Source organism: Physeter macrocephalus, chromosome 4 (assembly GCF_002837175.3).
Source record: "Physeter macrocephalus isolate SW-GA chromosome 4, ASM283717v5, whole genome shotgun sequence".
NCBI classification, from domain to species: domain Eukaryota; kingdom Metazoa; phylum Chordata; class Mammalia; order Artiodactyla; family Physeteridae; genus Physeter; species Physeter macrocephalus.
In genome coordinates this window covers 53,667,646-53,691,814 of record NC_041217.1, presented here as the reverse complement: position 1 = coordinate 53,691,814, position 24,169 = coordinate 53,667,646, and the positions used below count along the sequence as shown (strand labels likewise).

General features: G+C 37.3%; 1 protein-coding gene across 1 annotated transcript in view; it reads left to right on the top strand.

Annotated features, from left to right (window-relative positions):
• The first annotated feature begins 1,670 nt into the window (after positions 1-1,670).
• EFCAB2 (EF-hand calcium binding domain 2) overlaps positions 1,671-24,169 on the top strand; it is a 59,545-nt gene continuing 37,046 nt past the window's right edge. Inside the window, exon 1 of the mRNA XM_055084205.1 lies at positions 1,671-1,752. The gene's annotated coding sequence lies outside the window, so the exon portion shown is untranslated. The remainder of the gene's footprint in view (positions 1,753-24,169) is intronic.

Sequence of the window (24,169 nt, the reverse complement as noted above, 5' to 3'; positions counted from 1 at the left end):
TTACTTGCTTATTAAACTAGTAGACGTTTGCTGCCATGTTATTTATTATAATAAAGAAAAATTAACACTATCAATAAACTGTTACATTCCTTTGGTACTGTTCAGAATTGAAGGTTATGTTGCAACCTGGAAAAATAAAACATTTCAGTGAAGTAGTTAGGAGAATGAATGGTAGTTATAAAAGGTTGTGTACGAAGAAAGGAAAATACAGCAAAATGTTATGTTAGTGGTTATGTTAGGGTAAAGGGAATATATTTATAATTAAAATAATTATCTAAACTCATACTTAATCTCTCCCTTTCCACTTTGTCTAGAAAAACTATTTGTTTTTCAAATAGTAAGTACGATATTCTCTCATCTAGGATATAGCAATATCCTCCTAACTGGTCCCTTTTCTTCCACCCTTGTTCCTTTCCAGGGTATTCTTAACATAATAGCCAGAGTGAATAGAAGCCAGACCATGTCACTTCGCTGCTTCGAACCCTCCAGTGGTTTCTCACCTCTTTCAAAGTACAAGACACCGTCCTTAAAGTAGCCTGCAGAGCCTTTATAGAATCTGTCCCCACCCCCAAACTCATACCTTTCTGACCTTATTTCCTACCATTCTGCCTTTCTTGTTCTCTCTGGCTAAAAACTCTTCCTGCAGGTATTTACAAGGCTGGCTCTTTCTCCTCCTTCTAGTCTGTGCAGATGTCACCTTATCACTTAGGTAGGCCTTCCCAAACCACCATCCCATCCCATTCTCCCCTACCCACATTGCCAACGCCCATGTTCCTTCCTGGCTTTATTTTTTCTAGCACCATTTGACTTACTGTGTATTTTACCAAGTGTGTATAAGCTTATGTATCTCCCCCACCACGCACAAAATAGCTCCACGGAGCCAGGAATTTTTTGTCTATTTTGTTCCTTGTTCCAACCGTAGCACTTAGAATAGTGTGTAGTACATAGTAGGTACTCAATCAATATTTACTGAATAAATGACGTTTTAATTGTTTCATCTAAGTAAGTTTTAGTCTCAACACTAGTTTGAAAGTCTTTTTGAGCGAGTGTAACATGTTGCTTTTATATGCCTTCCACTCCCCAGTTTCCATCCTCCTCAAGCATAGAGTAAAGCAAGACAGGTGGACACACCAGAGAAACACGATATCCTTGGCATTGGATTCCTTCTGTTTCTCAGGCTAGGATCTACCCAAACTAAGATGGAAGATAGGCTGGTGCTGGAAATGTTCTATATCTTGATCTGGGTGGTAGTTCAGCTCTATGACTATATACATATATAAAAACTCAGTAAGCTGTGTACTTGAGATCAGTGCACCTTTGGTACTTTCTTGTTTGTGTATTATGCCTCAGTAAAAAAGTTTAAAAAAAAGCTCCATTCTTTGAGATCTCTAGAGGAAGTTAAACATGCCAAATGATACATTAAGAATATCGGGAAGGGGGAGAAAAGTAAATTGCAAACATCATAACATTTCACTCTTAAAGAGTTCAGTATGCCTCTCCTAAGCGTAAAGACATTCTCCTACATAGCCTCTCCCCACCCCCCCAGTAAAAAATATTACGAAGGAGTTCTGCCATGTTCTTCCTTCCTAGAATTTCTAGTTATTGAAATTTTTGTTTTGAATTTAAAGTTAAAATAAAATAATTTTTATTTACTTTCTCTTTTGCAGAGATAGCAGTAGCAGAATTTCGCAAAAAAATCAAAGAAGCTTTTGAAGTATTTGACCATGAGTCAAATAATGCAGTGGATGTGAGGTTTGGAAATGTTTTCCTCTAATTCTAAATTGCTGATGCAACTTGTAAAGTAGAGGAGGGTTCATTCTCTTCTTTTTACATTCTTTGGACTTATTATGCTATTTAAAGTACTTATTTTTCTGTACCCTGTAAAAGGTCTTTTCTATCTGTTGCTTCAGATCAATACTGTTTCTTATTCTTCATAATCTGTTGGGAAGACTATATATCCACATTGCCTATTCTAACCTACAGACTAAATTCTGTGAATGAGGCTAACTCTACTATAGCTTTAGTACTAGACACATAGTTGGCACTCAGTATATATTTGTTGAGTGAATGAATAGAATTTGCTTTTAAAATACATAGGTATGGGGACTTCCCTGGTGGCTCAGTGGTTAAGGATCCACCTGCCATCGCAAGGGACACGGGTTTGATCCCTGGTCCGGGAAGATCCCACATGCTGCGGAGCAGCTAAGTCTGTGTGCCACAACTACTGAGCCTGCTCTCTAGAGCCTGTGAGCCACACTACTGAAGCCTGCGTGCCTAGAGCCCATGCTCTGCAACAGGAGAAGCCACCGCAGTGAGAAGCCCGCGCGCCGCAAGGAAGAGTAGCCCCTGCTCGCCACAACTAGAGAAAGCCCGTGCGCAGCAATGAAGACCCAACATAGCCAAAAATAAATAAATTAAATAAATAAATTTTTAAAAAATAAAATACATAGGTATGTATAATCAAGCTATGAACGTGATATTACAAAGAAGGATTCATAATACTTAAACATGGTACACTCCTCAAGTAAAATAACCGAAAGAACCAAAACTAAAGAACATAAAAAATGAGAAAAAGACATGAATACTGGTAGATCTAGAATGGAGGACAGGAGACAAAGAATAGTGTGAAAAAAGAAGAGGCAAAAGGTAGAGGAGATTATACATGCATAAAACAGAAGCTGTAGAATCTATGCCACATATGTACATCAAAGAAAGGCAATGAAACCATTGTTCCAGGAGACCAAGCTGAATGAGGAGTATTTGATGGGATCACAATCTCAAGAGTCAGAAACTAGTAGTACAGAGGCCAACAATACAGTTGGCAGTGACTAAGTGCTTTTTTTTGCCCCCCGCCTGGCTTGTGGGATCTTAGTTGCCCGACCAGGGATTGAACCCAGCCCCTCGGCAGTGAAAGTGCAGAGTCATAACCACTGGACTGCCAGGGAACTCCCAGGACTAAGTGCTTTAAATCTGAGCTAAACTAAATGAACAATAGGAGGTTTTATGTATGACAAATTGTAGCTACGGTCGTCCCTCAGTATCTACAAGGGATTGGTTCCAAGGCACACCCTGACTCCTCCCTGACTCACCCCCAACCCCTCACCCCTCGAGGATACCAAAATCTAGGGATGCTCAAATCCCTTATAAAAAGTGGCATAGAATTTGCATATTACCTACCTACATCCTCCTGTATATTTTATTTTTTTATATATAAATTTATTTGTTTGTTTGTTTATTTATGGCTGCATTGGGTCTTCATTGCTGTGTGCGGGCTTTCTCTAGTTGCGGTGAGCGGGGGCTACTCTTTGTTGCAGTGCGTGGGCTTCTCATTGTGGTGGCTTCTCTTGTTGCAGAGCACGAGCTCTAGGTGTGTGGGCTTCAGTAGTTGTGGCTCACGGGCTCTAGAGTGCAGGCTCGGTAGTTGTGGCGCTTGGGCTTAGTTGCTCCGCGGCATGTGGGATCTTCCTGGACCAGGGTGAGAACCTGTGTCCCCTGCAGTGGCAGGCAGACTCTTAACCACTGCACCACCAGGAAGTCCCTCCCGTATATTTTAAATCATCTCTGATTACTTATAGTACCTAATACAGTGTAAATGCTATGTAAATAGTTGCCTGTGGCATGTGGCAAATTCAGATTTTGCTTTTGGAACTTTCTGGGGTTTTTTCTCGCAGTATGTTAGATCTGTGGATGGTTGAATCTTCGGATGTGGAACCCATGGATACGGAGGGCTGACTGTATATGTATTCTTTAGTTTCTTACACCTGAAGGTACAAGGTGTGATTGCAGGAAAGGAGAGTGATAAGTGCAGTCCATTTCATTACTTTATAGTAGCACCTTACAAAGTTTTGTTTGGTACCTCAACTATGTTTGTGGGCTTTACTGCAGTGGATAAGGTAGAGAATGGAGTTAACTTCCAGCACTGCAACTGTAGTCGGCCTTGTGGGAGGCTTGACTCAGCCATTGTCAGGGAAGTGTGAGGGTAAAGTGCAGGGCTGAGCACTGCACAGCTCCAAGTGGCGCCAGCCTCACTGCATGCATTGTGAATGACACTCGCAGTGTGAGTATCCTAGTGGGAAACTGGGTGGGACAGTAGTGGTGGTTGATAGGGTTTGGGATGGGGTGGGGAGCTTGCGACTCTTGCCTGCAATTTGAATAACTAAATATATGGATGGCACTTGCCTTTACCTCAGACCTCTCACTGGAGCGGAAGGGTTCTCCTGGGGAAGGAGAGGAGAGGTATTGTCAGAGAAGTCAGGGAAGTGCAAGAAGAACCAGGATAGCTTTATGAAAGAGAGGGGGAACAGAGAAGGGAAACCAGCATTTACTCAAGCCTTGCTCTCTGATGTCTATCTATAGTTGGGTGCTAAGGGTTTTTGTTTACATTACCTCATTTTAGTCTTTTTATTGGTACGGTAAGGGTTGGCATCTCCAGTTTTTGGAGACTAGGAGAAGGTAAATAGTTTGCTCAAGGTCACATCAGCGTTTCTCTAATTTGGTGTCTTGCTGGGCTGTGTCGCCCCCTCCCTCCCTGCTCCCCTCCACCCCACCCTTCATGGACTTCATGGGCTCATCTGCTTTGAGGCTTCCTGAAAGTAGCAGTGAAGAGAAAATTTCCCAAATCCCTTAGAGCAGTGATGCCAGGCCTTTTTTTGATAGAAGGGCCAATTCAGGGGAAATAAACATGTTTAGGGGATGCATCTTTTACCCATTCAGAATTAAAATAATTGTACTGAGGCCCCGAGGAAAAGTGTATGCTCTTAAAATGTCTACTTTATAAAATGAAGTTACTAAGAAAATTGGCATTGTTTTTAGCACTAAAATATTAATGCTAAGCATATCTGAGTGGTAGGAACATGGATGAATGCAGTTTCTAGTCTGTACTCCTTCTCCTAATTTGTATAGCACTTTAAAGTCTACAGTGAGTGTTCTCATGCTGCAGGTATCATTACTATCCACTCTCTATACATCAGAAATTAAGGACCAAGAAGCAAAATGACTTGCCCAAGATCGAATAATAGACTAGCCACAGAGTTGAAACTCAAAGTAGTTTCTTCTGTTTGGGGCAGCTGTGCCGCAGCCCTGGAAGAGGCCTGGGGATGCAGTGCTGAATAAGGTCTGGTCCTGCCTTGCCTAGCCTCAGCAGGCTCCTCTATTTGTAAAAACAGTTCATCTAGCTAGAATTTATTTTGGCATATGATTAAAAGTGAAGGTCTAAATAGATTTTTTTTTCAAATTGCTAAACAGTTCAGTTTATTTACTTCTTGAATTATTAGATCCACTTTATAATGTACTGCATTTTCTATAATTGAGTCTAATTTAGGCTATGTATTCTGATCTATTGCCTTACCTCCTGATCATATATACTAGGACAATCCTATATTAATTGCTATCAATTTATAGTGTGCTTTACTATCTGAGAGAACTAGTCTCTTTATTACTCTTCTTTTTGAACATTTTAATTAAGAATTGAAGGCAGTATTCTTTGTAGATTGAATGGTATAAGGAGGGGTCTGAATGGAGTAAGAGTTCCAGAGAGAGACATAATAGCTCGGTTTGGAAGAGACAGCTGTTCCGTGAGAAGCTTCTAGGGCATTTGGCTATTCCTGCCCTAATGTGCTTGATCCCTCAGTGATGCTGTTTCCCTTGAAGGGCAGACCAGCACCCCTTACCTCTGCTTTGCATGAATTAAAAGATTTAATGTGAAATTTTAGCACATTAGGTGGAGTGGAGGTCTGGTATTGTGACTGCCAGGCAGCCAGTGGGTTTTTTTTAAATCATTATGTAAAACATTATGAAATGGGCCCTTGCTGCTTTCGTCCTGGCTCTGAGGGGCAACCCTGGGGATTGGAATCAGACTTTCTGGGTTCATTCCTAGCTTTGTGACTGTAATTTATTTATTCTCTCTGTGCCTCAGTTTTTACATTTGCCACATAGGATTGATGTAAGTAAGTAGTTCTCAAAATTGTTTGGAGACCCCTGTGTATCCGCAGGACTCTTTCAGGGGTCTGTGAAATCAAAACTATTTTCATAAAAAATCTTGAGACAGTATTTTCTATTTTCATTCTCATTTTTCACAAGTGTATATTGGAGTTTTTCAAAAGCTACATGTGTGATATTGTAACAGATTGAATGCAGAACCAGATATGAGAATCCAGCTGCCTTCTGTTAAGCCAGACATTAAAGAGATTTGCAAACATGTAAAACAGTGCCATTTTTCTAATTAAATTTATTTTTTGTTTTGGAAAATATAGTTATTTTTCATAAAAATTTTATTTATGTAGGCATATAATGGGTTTATCATTATTTCTAAATGAATTAGTAAATAAATATATTTAAACTTTGAGGTTTACTTTTTAGTATGGTAAATATAGATAAATATAACTCACACAAACAAAAGCTCTTTGTGGGTCTGAATAATTTTTAAGCGTGTAAAAGGGGTTCTGAGACCAAAAAGTTGGAGAAAAACTGTTGTCAGTGGACATTTTTAAAGCTCTTAGAACATTATTAACTTGGAACGAATTAGTTTGGGATTGAAAGCTTAGAATAATATTAGCTAGTATTATTATTCTACTTTATATTCTTGAAGTACATAATTTAGATTTGTTTTTCCTCTATTTAATCTGGATTAGCAATGTTATATTTTAGTCTCATAAGAACTTTTTACTTATATCTGGGTGTTCTGTTTTGATCTTTTAAGTTCTGAAGCAGTTCATTTTATTTTCCATTTTCCTTGTTAATTAGTTTTTGAAGGTTGCATCTTGAACAACATTGAGGCAAGTTTTCAGTAGCATTAATTAGGGGCATTTTTATTTTGCCTCATACAAAACATAGACCATAATACATTTTGACTTATATACATTTTCCTGCTCTATGTTCAGATTTCAATCAATAAGTGTGATTGAAAATTAAATTTTTGGATAGATAATATATACACATGGGGTAAAATTCTAAAGGTACAAAAACTATGTAGTGATAGGTAAATCTCTTCACTTAGGTATCTGGTTCCCCTTTCTAAAGGCAAGATTTACTGGGTTTCTCTAATTCTTCCAGAGATAGTCCATGCAAGTACAAGTATGTGTATGTATGTATGTATGTATTTTTTATCGTGGTAAATATACATAACATAAAATTTACCGTTTTAACCATTTTTAAGTGTATAGTTCAGTGGTATTGAGTATATTCACATTATTTCCATCCATCTCCAGAACTTTATTTTCCCAAACTTAAACTCCATACCCTTTAAACAATAACTCCCCATATGGGTCTCCCCTGTCCTAAGCTCCTGGCAACCACCATTCTACTTTCTATCTTTATAAGTTTGAGTATACTAGGTACCTCATGTAAATGGAATCATATAGTATTTGTCCTTTTGTGTCTGGCTTATTTGACTTAGCATAATGTCTTCAGGGTTCATCCATGTCATAGCGTGTATCATAATTCCATCCCTTAAGGCTGAATAATATTCCACTGTGTGTATATAACACATTTTGTTTATCCATCCATCTGTCCATGGACATTTGGGTTGTTTCCACCTTTTGGCTATTTGAATAATGTTGCCGTGAACACTGATGTACAGCTGTCTTTTCAAGTCCCTGCTTTTAATTCTTTGGTTGTGTAACCAGATGTAGAATTGCTAGATCATGTGGTAGTTCTATGTTTAATTTTTTGAGAAACCACTGTACTGTTTTCCACAGTGGCTGTTCCATTTTACATTCCCACCAGTGAAGTACAAGGCTCCAGTTTCGCCACATCTTGCCAATACATTTTGTTTTTTAAAATAACCATCCCAATGGGTACAAAGTGGAATCTTGTGGTTCTGATTTGCATTTCTCTAATGATTATGATATTGAACATATTTTCATGTACTTATTGGCTATTTGTACATCCTCTTTGGAGAAATGTCTACTCAAGTCCTTTTCCCATTTTTAAACTGGATTGTTTGTTTTTTTGACATTGAGTTGCAGGATGTGTGTGTATTTTTACCATAAGTGGTGAGATATTATATAAATCCCTATGCACTTTGCTTTTTTCACCTATAAATATATTTTGGTGACTATTCTTTATTAGTACATAAAGAGCTTCCTCATTTCATTGTATGGATGAACCATAATATATTGAATTAATCTACCCTTGATGGATGTTTAGGTTGTTTCTAGGCTTTTGCTATAACAGTCCATGTTGCAAAGAATATCTGAGTATGCATGTCATTTTGCAAAATTGAGACTTTTTCTCAATAAATAAATAAATTCTTGGAAATATGTCAAATTGCATGAATATTTTTGGTAGGTGTTGCTATTTTGACAATATATTCTCTCACATCATTATACAAGCATGCCTATTTCCCCACTCCCTCTTAAAGTTTAATTATCAAACTTTAGGACTTTTGCCAATCTGATATGTGAAAATTAGAAACTCAGTGTTAATTTTCATTTCCCTAATTATAGACATCTTTTTGCATGTCTAAAGACAATTTGTATTTCCCTTTGTTTGAACTGGCAGTTCATGACCTTTCCCCATTTTTCCATTTAGTGATTTATCTTTTAATACATGAAAGATCTTAGCCTTAGGCTGTGAAATGTATGCCATCTATCTTTTGACTATTTCTACTTTCATGTATTCAGAAATTTGAGAAAAATTAATCATATGACACACCTTGTGAGTATGGATTTAATTTTTGGAAACAAAAGTCATTAGAGTAGTTTTAATAGAATAAATTTAAGTTACCCTGAATAAAGCTAGTTTGGTAAAAAATAAAACCCACTCCACAAGGAATACCCCTAAAGTAAGGAAGCTTGAGAGTTTCCTGGTGGTCCAGTGGTTAGGATTTGGTGCTTTCACTGCCGTGGCGAGGTTCAGTCCCTGGTTGGGGAACTGAGATCCTGCAAGCTGCGCAGCGCAACCAAAAAAAAAAGGAGTAAGGAAGCTAATTTTTCCATGTAGCTGATAAATTTAATTTGAAAGTAGCTCTAATCTTGTTCACAAACATATCTAGTTTTTTATAATCTGTGTTCTTTTCATCTTTGATTCTAGCAATAAAAGTACACTAGAAGTCAACAGAGTCAGTTGCTGGCTCGATCAGTGATTTTTACAATAGGCCGCCTCTTTTTATTTCATTTTGCTTATTTACAAAATTGCAATAATAATATCTGCGTGACTTAAGCCACAAGAATATTAAGAGTATCAAGTGAAAAAAATATGACTTTTGAAAAGTATATAAAGTTAGATCAACATATATATATATATATATATATATATTTTTTTTTTTTAATTTTGCGGTACGCGGGCCTCTCACTGTTGTGGCCTCTCCCGCAGGCTCAGCGGCCATGGCTCACGGGCCCAGCCGCTCTGTGGCATGTGGGATCTTCCTGGACCGGGGCACGAACCCGTGTCCCCTGCATCGGCAGGTGGACTCTCAACCACTGCGCCGCCAGGGAAGCCCAACATATATTTTTAAACACTCAATTTTAATCAATTCCGGAACAGATTGATACTCAAGAATTTGGTGAACAAAAGTGAGGTAGGGTCCAATGCTGCTTTTAAAAGTTCTAGTCTTTCCGTTTTCTCCAAACAGATCCATCTGAGCCCTTCCTAAGCTTCAGTGCTTTTGCAGAGTGACCTTATTATTAGTGTTCCACATTATTTTGTGTTTATTTTATACCTGCCGCATCTATAAGAGATTCTTCCTAATATTTTCTTGTTGTTGTTTTAGTCTTTAGGCAAACTTCATGTAGTCTAGCAGCCTCAGGTATCATTTTGCTAATGCAGAGAGTCTCTTTTTCACAGCTTTCATCTCAACTCAGCATGAGTCTCTGGGGGCATGCAACACCCAGTATTCATTTGTTTTACTGATAAGGAGACAAGCTTCTTAAGCAGTTGGCAAGAACCTTAAGTGTATTAGAACTTATCTAAACTTCAATAAGATATAGGTAATAAGAACCTTTTTGTAATGATTTAGAAATAACTCTTCCTAAGAGGACTGGAGGTGCCATAAATATTACTTCTGCTTCTTCACTTTTTAAAATTTATTTATTTATTTATTTATTTTTGGCTGCGTTGGGTCTTTGTTGCTGTGCATGGGCTTCTCAATGTGGCGGCTTCTCTTGTTGTGGAGCACGGGCTCTAGGTGTATGGGCTTCCGTAGTTGTGGAACACAGGCTCGGTAGTTGTGGCTCACGGGCTCTAGAGCGCAGGCTCAGTAGTTGTGGTGCACAGGCTTAGTTGCTCCACGACATGTGGTCTCTTCCTGGACCAGGGCTCGAACCTGTATCCCTGCCTTGGCAGGCGGATTCGTAACCACTGCGCCACCAGGGAAGTCCAGCTTCGTCACTTTTAATGCTATTTTTGAAGAGAAGTTAATACAACATTTCACAATTCATTTTTATCAGGTAGTAAAAAATGTGAGCTGTGTGGAGAAATGGCATGGACAGTTTCCCCAAGCAACTATTACCTGAGAAAGCTTGGGGCCACTCAAAGAGCTTTTGAAAAACTGCATAGGTAAATGGGCCTGCATTTTGTGGAATGGAAAAGTATATTATAAAAGAGGAATGGGATTGTTGGACCCACAGACCCCTTGATAGGGAATGAATTTTTATAATTTTATTCATATAATGATAATTCACACACATGAATAAAATAAATGATGAAATAAGACTACGTGAGTAACTTGGATAAATTTCAAAAATAATGTTGAGTTTAAAATATTGCAAAAGGAAGTGAACATTATGATAACCACATAATGTAAATTTTAAATGTACAAAGTGATAGTCTATTGTTTATGAAAACAAATACATGCATGAGAGTGATAAACATTATCCTTAGAATAGTAGTTGCACCTGAAGATGGAGAGTGACGAAGAGTGGAATTTTAGTTGTTTCTGCAATGTTTTATTGTTGGGGAACAAAATCTGAAGCAAATAAATGTGGCAAAATGTTAACTTCTGTTAAATCTTGGTATTGGATATAAGGCTGTCTGTAATTTTGTGTGTGTGTGTGTGTGTGGGGTGCACCGAGTGGCTGTGGAGTCTTAGTTCTCCGACCCAGGATTGAACCCAGGCCCTTGGCAGTGAAAGCGCGGAGTCCTAACCGCTGGACCGCCAGGGAATTCCCTGTAATATTTTTTTCTGTACTTTTCTCTGAAATAGTTCACAATTATACATAACAATAAGTATTTTTAAAGAGTGGTTTATATCTTATTTCACCATCTCACTTTGAAGTTGCTTTGTAAAAAATTGGTTTGCTTGTAATAGTCCTTCTGATGAACTGTGATTAAAGAATCACTTAAAGAAAGTTTAAAAAAATTATCCCGAATTCCACCTCTTGAAATAACAATTATTAATGTCAGAGAACTATTATTCTAGATCTTTTTTATCCATGTGTAATAGGATAAATGGATAAAAGGGTGGGGAGTTAATAAGAAAGAAGGAAGGAGGAAAGGGAAGGAAGGAAAAAGAAATAAATTATGGAAGAAAAAAGTCTAGCATATAATCTCCACAAGGACAGGGGTTTCTGTTGTTTTGTTCACTGCTGTATTTCAGCACCTAGAACTGTGTTTGGCACATAGTAGATCACCAATAAAACTTATTAAATAAATGAAGAGACTATTCCTATAAAAATAAGATCACAATAATCATGCTATTTAAAAATAAAAGTATTAATTTTACTTGAATGTAACACAAGAAAAAAATTAATTTAAATTGAAGAAATTGTGTAACCTCAAATGTTTGTTAGCCATGAGAGACATTATTTATGTTTAATTCAGAAAAGATAACAAGAAAAACATTAAGAGGTTGTAGTCACTGTGTTTTTTAAAAAAACTACCCATTTCAAATATAAAAGTATCAGTTGACTTCCTGCTGTAGAAGATGAGGGTGTTAGTACTTTCAATATGCCTTCTACTTTTTCTCCCTCAGGCCCCCCTCACCCCCAGTTTATCTTAGGTATGTTATTATTAATATTTTTACATTGACAAGGTAGAATGTTCATACTTTAGTATTCATGAAATCTTTTAGTATATTTTTCCCACAGTTCAGTGGAATTTCTGCTAACTACCATTTCCTCCTCCATCCTTGAATTCTTTGATTTATTTCTGTTGTCTAGATTCCCTTGTTTGTTTGTTTTTTTTTCAGAAAGTGCTCATGGGTATTTTTCCCTGAGTTCTTTCATCTTTATTTTATTTTTTAAATTTTTATTTTATATTGGAGTATAGTTGATTTACAATGTTATTAGTTTCACGTGTACAGCAAAGTGATTCAGTTATACATTTACATATATCTATTCTTTTTCAGATTCTTTTCCCATATAGGTAATTACAGAGTATAGAGTAGAGTTCCCTGTGCTATACAGTAGGTCCTTGTTGATTATCTATTTTATATATAGTAGTGTGTATATGTTAATCCCAAGAGTTCTTTCATCTTTAATACATTTGCTTATACTTGAATACTTTGTATTTAAATGACATTTTATAAATTTATATTATTATTTTTAATGACTGCAAGGCATTTCATAATTTGACATATCTCCTAATTTTGGAAATTTGGGTTATTTGTGATATTACGTTACCATTGTATCAAGGCTAAAATTATTCATGTGGAATTGTTCAAAGATTTTATCCCTTTCCTAGAATGCCAAAAAATAAATCCTGTAAGCCCAAGTTATTTTTTACCTTTTCCTAAAGAGGAAGATTTTTATTATTATTGCTGGGAGATAGGGTATTTTGATCTACATAATTAAATTTTGACAGTAGGATGGTGGAGAGGATAAATAAGAAACTGCTATGGTCTGAATGTTTGTGTTCGCCCAAGTTTCATATGTTGAAATCCTACCCCCTAGGGTGATAGTGTTTGGAGGTGGGGCCTTTGGGAGGTGATTATGTCTTGAGGGTGGAGCCCTCATGATTGGGATTAGTGCCGTATAAAAGAGACCAGAGAACTAGTTCATCCCTTCCACCATGTGAGGTTACAGCAAAAAGATGGCTAACTAGGAAGCAGATTCTCACCAGACACCAAATCTGCCTGTGCCATGATCTTGAACCTCCTAGCCTCCAACTGTGAGAAATAAATATATGTTGTTTATAAGCACTCAGTTTGTAGTATGTTATTATAGCAATCTGAACAAAGACAGAAACTCACTCTGTGAGATTGAAAGAAGAGTTTGTTAAAGATGTTAAAGGAGAAAGTAAGATTTGAGGGAGAGCAGTGGATCTTAAACAGTTACAAGATATGAAGAGAATAATCAGGAAAGGGAGTTAAAATTTGTTTTGAAAAATATTTTTGAATAGATAATATATTCACATGGTTAAAAATTCAAAGAGAACAAAGTACAGAGAAAAGTCCCTCTAAGCCCTTTCCACCAGCCATTCAAAACCCCTCCAAACTATACTAACAATGAAAGTACTAGTTTCTAGGGATCACCCCAGAAATATGCTATGCATATACAAGGAAATGCATATATATTATTTTCTTGCCCCCCCTCTTTTTTTTTTACTCATACAGTTACATTCATAGTATGATAATGTTCTCATGGATGGGGTCAAACCTGTGCTGAAGTTTATTTTTATGGCTTCTCAGTGGCATTCAGGAGTCTGGAATGCATGTAGTTCTCCAGTTAATCTTAGGCTGAGTGCATAAATGTATTGGAGGGCATCAGAAAGGGTGTGGGATTCTAGGTATCCCAGTAAACTATGTCTCAGGCTTTATAGATGGAAGTTGATTAATATGATGGCATTGTGACATAAAAATAACACTTGGGTTCGGGCTATCCTGTTCAGGGTACTTAATTGCCTGTTTTTATAAAGAAGACTCTTTTTGTATTTTATCTTTGGAGGTCAACTTTTCTTGACCTGGATTGTAGGTATCTGTCTGTTGTACTTATTGTTATTATCTAGATCAGGTGCAGGGTTTGCTGTGTGTCTACAAAAATTGGGAGCCAGAGGCTCTCTGAGTATTGGTGGTCTCAGGGAGTGTACTTCCTGGGGCCTCTGGGCATATAATTCCTGTGGCCTCTGGGTGTGTACCCTCTGTGGCTTCCAAGTTCGTACTTCTGTGGCCTCAACCTGTTCTCTTTAACATCGAAATAAAATATTGGTTTCCATTTGAAAACTGTCAGCATTATTAAATGTGGAAGACTTGATGCAAATGCATAACAAAGGACAGTTCATGGCAGTATCTTCATTAGCTTTGAAAGTTAGAGGGGACACACCCAAGAAGCATTACTGTCTGCTCAGATAGCCACAGGCATGTTTGGAAATCTGGCTCCCTGTCATCATTCTGTTGGTTGCACTCTTTCAGGTTGCATGGGACCAGATAATCTTTTAAGTTTTCTTAGTTACTCAAGGGTATTGTAAGGATCTATTTGGAAATAAGTGATGTAAGAAGTAATTATTTCTTATAATCATAAGGAATAAGCGAAAAACTGATTGCAGTGCATTCAAGCCTCTTAGCTCACTGGAGCGACATTTGTTGCTGTTCAGGGAACACAGGGCACTAGTGTTTCAGCAGTCGCTCTGTGACTGCACTTCAACTCCACTTCTGGCAGCCTAACATGCTGGTGATTTGACTCATACACTTCTTCTCTTTTAAATTTTTATTTTATACTGGAGTATAGTTGATTTACAATGTTGTGTTAGTTTCAGCAAAGTGATTCAGTTATACATATACCTATATCTATTCTTTTTCAGATTCTTTTCCCATATAAGTTATTACAGAATATCGAGTAGAGTTCCCTGTGCTATGCAGTAGGTCCTTGTTGATTACTTTATATATAGTAGTGTGTATATGTTAATCCCAGACTCCTAATTTAGTGCCCCCCCCACCTTTCCCCTTTGTTTACTCATATACTTCTATTCCCTCTCTTCCAGATTCTTCTTCCTACTTTGCTACTGACTAATTTAACCTCCGCTGTGTGTCTCCTGTCCCTTTGCTTCTACTTACTCATGGCTTCTGATGCCTTCTAATTCTGCTGTTTTCTCTCTCTCTGTTATTCCTCTTCCATCTCTCTTTCATCTGTATCTCTCTCTGTTTTTCTTCCTTTAAAACTCCCAAGGAAGAAGAGAGAAACGTCCACTTTGGCTATTTGTCAATATTGAGTAGAGAGTGCTTTTGTTGAGCATTGCTCTTACAGTAGACAACTTCATAGGCCTCTGTTTTGTAGGCCTATAGAGAGAGAGATCATTTTTTGGTTAAGTAGCCATCTCTGCTTAAAGCAGCTGTGCCTAAGGAGGTGGATCAAATGGTACAAAACATAACAATATATACACTAAGAAACTCTCAGGAAGACTGTGGATCTGTCAGGTACCTTATTGCCTGTCTGGTATGGTGACCCCCAAATCCTGATGAGGTTGTATAAGCCTAATATTAGGCCATTCCAACCCAATTTCTAGGCCACTTGGAACTCTGTGATAAACTCACTGGTTTCTTAACACCCCCTTTCCCTGATAGTGCTAGTGATTCATGTCATTTTGGTCGACTGTGGTGGAGATTGGGTGGTCTAATTCTGTTTGCTCTCTTCCTGAGCATGGACTAAATTATAATTCCTGGAATCTCTTGCAGATACAAGGAGGCTGGGAATTATGACTGAGTTTTGGCCAATGGGATGTAGGTGGAAGTGATCCATAGGCCTGATCCATAAAAACCTCCACGTGTGATCTTTCAGGCTTTTTCCCCTTCTAGCTTCATACAGGCAAGCAGAGTGACGTTGGAAGTCATGTATTGAAAATGATAGAACCAGAAGATAGAAGGAGCTGGGTCCCTGAATGATTTTTTGGAAGAAAGCCACCTATTGATCAGGAAAACTCATTTTGAATTTAATATAAGCCACTTCTGTGACAATAGTATTATGCCACTGGATGTTGGTGTTTGTTATAACAGTGACCATTATCCTCACAGATTGTCCTCACTGAATTTTCTTCACAGGGACTCAAGGAAGGCTTTGGGGCCCCTAGGTATCTTACTAAGCTATGTCCTAGGCTGAATGAAGTTGGTTGATGGAGTGGCCCCTTCAGAGGGGGCTGCTGGGGTAGAGAAGAAGAGCCATCATTGTTTTGCTACTCCAGTCAAGCATGACATGAAGAATGTCTCCCTTTAAGACTTCTTCCACAAATCACAAGTTATGGATATCAGATGCATTGTTTGAAATTGCCCCAAATTTATTTGGAGGGCAGTAGGCGTAACTAGTGGTTCCACCTTGAACACAGAGCAAGTAACTTTGTCTAAACTGTAGTCAATTGCAGCAGTGGAGTTGAGTGTTCTATTTATTCTACATAGAGTGAATGACAGAAAGTGCATGCATTTCATCTACAGAGATAATAAGGCAAGATGTCTAAATCTGTTCTTTCCCTGGGGGGAGGTGAGAAAGACTGGACAGGTATGGGTTCTATTCAGGTGGCTATGAGAGGGAGAAGATTCGGTTACAGTAGCAGGGTCCCAAGGAGCATGGGAATTCATTATTTTTGTCTTTGAAGGATTCAGAAACAAGTGTTTAGAGGTGCCACTGTATAATGCAGTAATGAAACCAGGCCAGAAGCCAGGCCGTAAGCACTGTAATTCAAGGCAGCTCTTGGTTTATTTAAAGGCATGGTAGCCACACCAGCTTCTAACCCATTGCCTTCTTCTATTTTAGCTTTTGAATTACTGAGAAGTGGCACTCAAACGTCTACTTTTTTCTGAAAACTATTGATGCATTTTGTAATAGTTTCTAACCTTGAGAGCTCATTTTAGGCTTTCCTTTGCTAATTTAACGCTAGAAGTATTTATATTTTTAACTGAAAGCTTATAGTCTTGTCTCTCCTAAGTTATAAACTTACTAAAGACAAACCTATTTAATATTTGGGTTCTGTAATGTGTACAGCATTGTCTGTCTATATACAGCAGAAGGTATGTAACTAGCTGTGAGGAGTTATTAGGAAATGCATGTGTAAAGGTGGGTTAGGGGCCAGAGAGTGAGTGATTGTTCGCTGCCCTAAGGAGACTGGATTCAGTTATGTAGGCAAGATAAATCCATATATGTAGAGAATTGATAAGACCAGACTCGGGTTTTTAGAAAGGAAATTAGCTACAGGATGGTGGGTAGGTTGGCATGTGGACTACAGCAGTAGTTCCTAGTGCTGGGTGCACATTAGAATCACCTGGGGAGCAGTACTCTGAGAAACTCTTAGAAATACCTGGGGGAAGCTCTAAGTAGGCTGTTTTCCAAAAATAGGCCAGTTGGGGTATGTGTAATTATAGTTTGGGTATGAACAGTGTCTTTATTTTATAGTCATAGGCTGGCGAGGCTGCTGAAATATGGATGACATATTTAAGTTTGATATGTTTCATTTTTTACTGTTCAAGTCAGGACTTCTAGTAGCACTGATAAATGAGTATTTAAATAGCCAATAATGGACAGTGTGTTTAACACCACCTCTGTCATACAATATATTTTATGTTATATATTTTTGTTTATCCAAATATCTTTATTTTATTCTTATTTTATTTATTCTTAATTTTTATTTTATTTTATTCTTATTCTAAAAACCTGGGAAGCTAAAAATCCACAGAAAAATGAGCAGATTTGAACCAGAGACTTGAAGAACAAACTTCAATGCTACAAAGTCTCAGAGTAGCAGGTATAGACAAGGGTATATGGAGCAAGAGGGAGTCCCATACTGTGCTCAAAGGAATCTTAATTAGAGCTTGGGAAAATTTTTGGATGACTGTGTCTGTGTGGTGGCCTTACAGAGCTGTCCATAATAAGCCCTGATTGTTAGGACTACAAGCGAAAGAGCAGCATAGAGCTGGCACTGAGAGCTCTCCAAGCTAACAAGGCCTGGTGGCTCTCCTGAGCACATAGCCTAAAGCCAGGCAGAAACAAGGATGTCTCCACAGGGGCAGGCATAGATAGTGTAAGTGCCTTAGCCACACTCTCACAAGTAATGATCCCTTTCCATAACTAAGCTTTCTTTGGCATTCACCCTGATCTCTGTATTCTGCTGAGTTATCCTCTCCCTGAGGCAGTGAACTTGGAATGCCCTAGCTGCCTAGGTTGGGGGGAAGGGTACAAAGAATTATGGATGGAAAAACCTCCATTATTATTCTAAACTACCCCACTGCACAAATGTTTCCCATATAAAACAAATAAAAACAACAGTTAAAACTTCTACCCAGTAACCCCCACCGCAGCTAATGTTCGTTCGTTGTCTTTCTCTTCATAGCTAAGAATCTTAATTAAAAAAGGAGTTTGCTTTAGTGATAACCTTCACTCTGTTCATTCTTCAACATGCAGTTTGTAATTTGACTTCTATCTACCAACCCCATTCCCATTCTAACTGTGTTCCCTGAAGTCACCAATTATCTTGTCCCTTGTTTTCCATGACATCACCTTTTGTTTTCATCCAACATCTCCAACTCGACTCTTCTTAGCTCCTTTTGGGGACAACTATCCCTCTATTTGGCTTATTAATGTCCACCAGAGTTTCATCTCCATCCATCTTTTTACTTTACACCCTTTCCTGGGAGATCTCATTCACACCCAAATTTGGAGCTCAACCCAGAAAAAATTTAAAGTCTATACACAATTCTTAGGTCAAAGGGGAAATTTTAGGACCATGAAATTGAAAACTTCTTGAAAATAACTATAATGGAAATGAGATATGAAAATGGAAATGACATCAGAATCTATGCGATATAACCAAATCAAAACTCATTAAATGCCTATATCAAGAAAAATAAAGGCATAAAAAAATGAATAGGACATTCAACTCAAAAAGCTAGGGAAAAAGGGTAAACTGAGAGAAAGCAAAAGGGAGGAATGAGAGAAGATAAAAACAGAATTAACGGGGCTGGAAATCAGGGAAATAGTAGGAACTAATAAAATGAAAAGCTGTTTTTTGGTAAAAGGCTAAAAAAAAGATAAACCAATGGCATTTTTTTTTTAAAGGAGGCACAAATGCACAGATGACTTTGTGGAAATAACATCAAAACAGGAAATTTTAAAATATCATAAGAGAGTGGTTTGTACAACTTTATAAGCAAATTTGAAAATCTAGCTGAAAAAGGCAACTTTCTAGTTAAATGTAATTTGTCAAGGCTTATCCTAGTCTTGTGTACCTGGATTGGAACACTTAATATTGTCAAGACGGCAATGCTCCCTAAATTAATCACCAGATTCAACACAATCCCTATCAACATCCAAGCTGCCTTTTTTTTTCCTTTCAGTAATTGACAGGCTGATCCTAAAATTCATATGGAATTGCAAGGGACCTAGAATAGCCAAAAACAATCTTGAAAAAGAAGTTGATCTCACACTTCTTATTTCAAAATCTACTTCAAAGCTATAGTAATGAAGACTCTGTGATACTGGCATATGACATAAGGCTAGACATGTAGATCAGTGGAACAGAGTTGAGAGTCTAGAAATAAACCCTTACATTTATGGTCAATTGATCTTCAACAAAGTTGGCAAGTCAATTCAATGGAGAAAGTATAGGCTTTGCAACAAATGGTGCTTCTACAACTGGATATCCACATGCAAATGAATGAAGCATACCATATACAAAACTTAACTCAAAATAGAGGAAGAAACATAAACTCTTGGAAGAAAACATAGGTGTAAATCTTTGTGACCAAGGATTAGGCAGTGGTTTCTTAGATATGACACATGAAGCATAAGCAACCAAGGGAGAAAAAATAGGTAAGTTGGATTTCATCAGAATTCAAAACTACTATGCTTCAGTGGACACCATAAAGGAAACAAAAAGACACAGAATGGGAGAAAATATTTGCAAATTATATATCTGATAAGGGTCCAGCATCCAGAATATATAAGAACTCTTATATCTCAATAATAAAAATACAAATAACCCATTTATAAAGTCGGTAAGAGATCTGAATAGATATCTCTCCAAAGAACACATTTAATGGCTAATACACACATAAATATGTGCCAGACATCATTAGTTGTTAGGGAAATGGAAGTCAAAACCACAATGAACTACTACTTCAGATCTACTAGGATAATTTTTAAAAGTAAAGTAAAAAATGTTGGTGAGGATGTGGAGAAATTACAACCCTCATGCTCTCCTGGTGGGAATCTAAAATGGTGCAGCCACTTTAGAAAACAGTTTTGTAGTTCTTCAAAAATATAAACATAGAGTTATCCTATGACCCAGGAATTTCATTCCTAAGTATATACCCAAGAGAAATGAAAAAATATGTCCACATAAAAACTTGTGCCAGGGCTTCCCTGGTGGCGCAGTGGTTGCGCGTCCGCCTGCCGATGCAGGAGAACCGGGTTCGCGCCCCGGTCTGGGAGGATCCCACATGCCGCGGAGCGGCTGGGCCCGTGAGCCATGGCCGCTGGGCCTGCGCGTCCGGAGCCTGTGCTCCGCAACGGGAGAGGCCACAACAGAGGAAGGCCCGCATACCACAAAAAAAAAAAAAACAAACAAAAAAAACTTGTGTATGAATGTTCATAGCGGCATTATTCATAATACTCCCAAAGTAGAAACAATTCAAATTTCCATCAACTGATGAATGGATAAAGAAATGTGGTATATCCACATAATGGATATTATTCAGCCATAAAAAGTGAATGAAGTACTGATACATGCTACAGCATGGATGAACCTTGAAAGCATTATGCTACGTGAAAGAAGCCAGACAAAAAAGGCCATATATTGTATGACACTTATATGAAATGTCCATAATAGGCAAATCCATAGAGACAGACAGTAGATTAATGATGGCGAGGAGGTAGGGGGAGAGGAGAATGAGAAGTGACTGCTAGCAGGTATGGGGATACTTTTGGAGGTGATGAAAATGTTCTAGGATTAGTAGTGGTAATGGCTGCTCACCATTGTGAATATACTGAAAACCACTGAATAATACACTTTAAAAAAAGTTAATTGCAGAAAATAAAAAGCAAAACAAAACAAACAGAGAAACTGATCCCAGTAATGGTAGAAAATCTAAACACACTAAATTACATAGAATCAGTAGACAAGTTTTCGAAGAGCTCTTTCACAAAAAGGCTTTGATCCAGATGGTTTCATAGAATTTTTTCAAACCTAAAAATATTTTACTCCCAATGGTACTTAATCTCTTCTGGAAAATAAGAAAAGAAGAAAAACTTCCAAATTCTTTTACTGAAGTGACTATAATATTGATACCCAAAACTTAATAAAGATTGCATTAAAAAATCCTACAAAACAATCTTACTTATGAACATCTATACAAAAATTATAAATAAAATACTTGCAACAAAATGCAATAGCATATTAAAGCAAAATGGGATTTATATCAGGAATGAAAGAATAGTTCTATGTTGGGAAGTGTATTATTGTATTTCATCATATTAGTAGACCTGAGAAGAAATAGCATAGGATCATATTTATAGATACTTAAGAGGCATTTGACAGAATTCAGCACACATTCATCATTTTAAAGACATGTATATCTTTCAAATACAGAGAGAGAGAAGAAAAGAGAAAGAGAAGAGGAGATTTATTTTAGGAATTGGCTCATGTAATTATGTAGGCCAAGAAGTCCCATGATCTGCCATCTGCAAGCTGGAGAATCAAAAAGCCAGTGGTGTAATTCATTCTGAGCCTGAAGGCCTGAGGACCAGGAGGATGGTTTTCCAAGGACAGGAGAAGATGTATGTCTCAGCTCAAGCAAAGAGAACAAATTTGCCCTTCTTCTGCTTTTTTTGTTCTATTCAGGACCTCAACAGATTGAATGATGCCCACTTAAGTTGGGGAGGGCAATCTTCTTTACTAGGTCTACAAATTCAAATGCTAGATTCTGGAGACACCCTGACAGATACACTCAGAAGTAATGTTTTACCAGCCAACTGGGCATCCTTTAAGCCCAATCAAGTTGACACATAAAATTAGCCATCACACTCAATGAAATAGATGTTGAGGAAGTAGTTCCATAACATGAAATATGTATATCTCAGCCTAAAATCCAGTTTCTTACTTAATGAGGACACACAATCAGCATTTCCATTAAATTCAGGAACAAAATAAGAATATCCATATTCCCCATTATTATTTAGTATTAGAGGCTTTAGCCAGCAGTTAGACAAGTAATAACAGAGGCATAAATATTGGACACAAAATGGTAGAATGTAGAAAAGGTAGAAGAAAGAGAACTGTCTCTGTTTGCAGATATGAAATCATGAAATATCTAGAAAACCCAAAAAATCAGTGGAAAAATCACTGCACAGAAAAAGAAAGTTTAATGAAGTTGTAGGAAATGAATTTAATATACAGAAAGCAAAAGATTTCAATTATACCAGTAATGACCAGTTAGGTGATATAATGAAAGGTAAGACCCATTTACAGTAGCACCAAAAAAGTTAAAATGTATAGACATAAATATAACAAAAAAATACAGTGCTACATTAGGAAAACCTGAAAAATATATAAAAATAGACTTGAACAAATGGAAATACATACCGTGTTTTTGGATAGGAATACTTGAAATCACAAAGATATCAAGTAGTCCTAAATCAACTTATAAACTTAATATAAACACAGTTAAAATACCAACAAATTCTTTTCTGGAGCTAGACAAGTGAATTTAATGTTCATATGAAAAAACAGATAAGCAGAATGGCCAAGAAAATGCAGATAAAGGAGAGCAAGGAGGTAAATTTAGCTTTATTTGATATTAAAACTTATTACAAATCCTTTACAATTAAAAGAGTATGGCATAACAGACCAACGAAATAGAACAGAAAATTCAGATAGTCCCAAGTGCCAATGGAAAGGTAATACATGATATAGGTGACATCTCCAGTAAGTGGGGAAAAGATAGACTTAACAACTAGATAGCCATTTAAAAAAATATAAAATTAGGTCTGTACTTCAGGTTGTATACCAAGGTAAAGTCTATATGCAACAAAAATCTAAGTGTAAAACATAAAATCTTACAAGTATTAAAAAATATGTGGATGAATTCCTTTATGGAGTAGAGAAAATGACTCAAAATAAAATCCAGAAGTAAGGGCTTCCCTGGTGGCGCAGTGGTTGAGAATCCGCCTGCTGATGCAGGGGACACGGGTTCGTGCCCCCGTCTGGGAAGATCCCACATGCCGTGGAGCACCTGGGCCTGTGAGCCATGGCCGCTGAGCCTGCGCGTCCAGAGCCTGCTCTCCTCAACGGGAGAGGCCGCCACAGTGAGAGAGGCCTGCATACCGCAAAAAAAAATAAAATAAAAAATAAAAATCCAGAAGTAAAAAGATTGACACATTCTGCTTAAAAGTTTTTTTCAAGCTAAAAGCACATTGAAAAATCAAGAGATAAATGACAACTTGAGAGAATGTTATATTGCAAATGGCTAATATCCCTGATATGTAAAAGTGGTAACTCTTTAAAAATATCTGATTAACAGAAATCTCCATTCTTTGCCCATAGAGAAAAAAGGAACTTAGAGTATGCCGTTATTTTAAAATTTAATCTTTTTGATGTTTATAAAAACATTTTATTTTGAAATTAATTTTAGAGTTACAGAAATGCAAAAATAGTACAGAGTATTCCTGTGTATCCTTGAACCAGTTTCTTCTAATGGTCATATCTTATATAACCATAGCACAGTTATCAAAATCAAGAAATTAACATTTGTTCAAAACCATGAACTCCACCTATAGATCTTACTGATTTGTACCAGCTTTTCCACTAATCTCCTTTCTCTCTTCCAGGATCCAATGCAGAATCCTATGTTGTATTTGGTTATTGTATCTCTTTAGGTCCTCCATTCTGTGACAGTTCTTCAATCTTTCTGTCTTTCATGACCTTGATACTTGTGAAAAGTCTTGCTCAGTGATTTTGTAGAATGTCCCTCAGTTTGGGTATGTCAGATGTTTTGTCATGCATAGATTGAGGTAATGCGTTTTTGGCAAAAATACCATGGAAGTGATTTTGTATTTTTCTCAGAGCACCATGGCTGGGGTACTTGATGTTGATATATCTCAGTGCTTATGCTAACCTTGCTCTCTTGGTTAAGGTAGTGTCTGCCAGGTTTTCGCCACTATAAGGTTGTTATTTTCCCCTTTGTAATTAGTAAATATCCTGGGGAGATATTTCAAGGCCATGCAGACATCCTATTTCTCCTCAATATTTGCCCACTAATTTTAGCATCCATTGGTTGATCTTATCCATAACAATGATTACTGTAGTGTTTGCCCAATGGTGT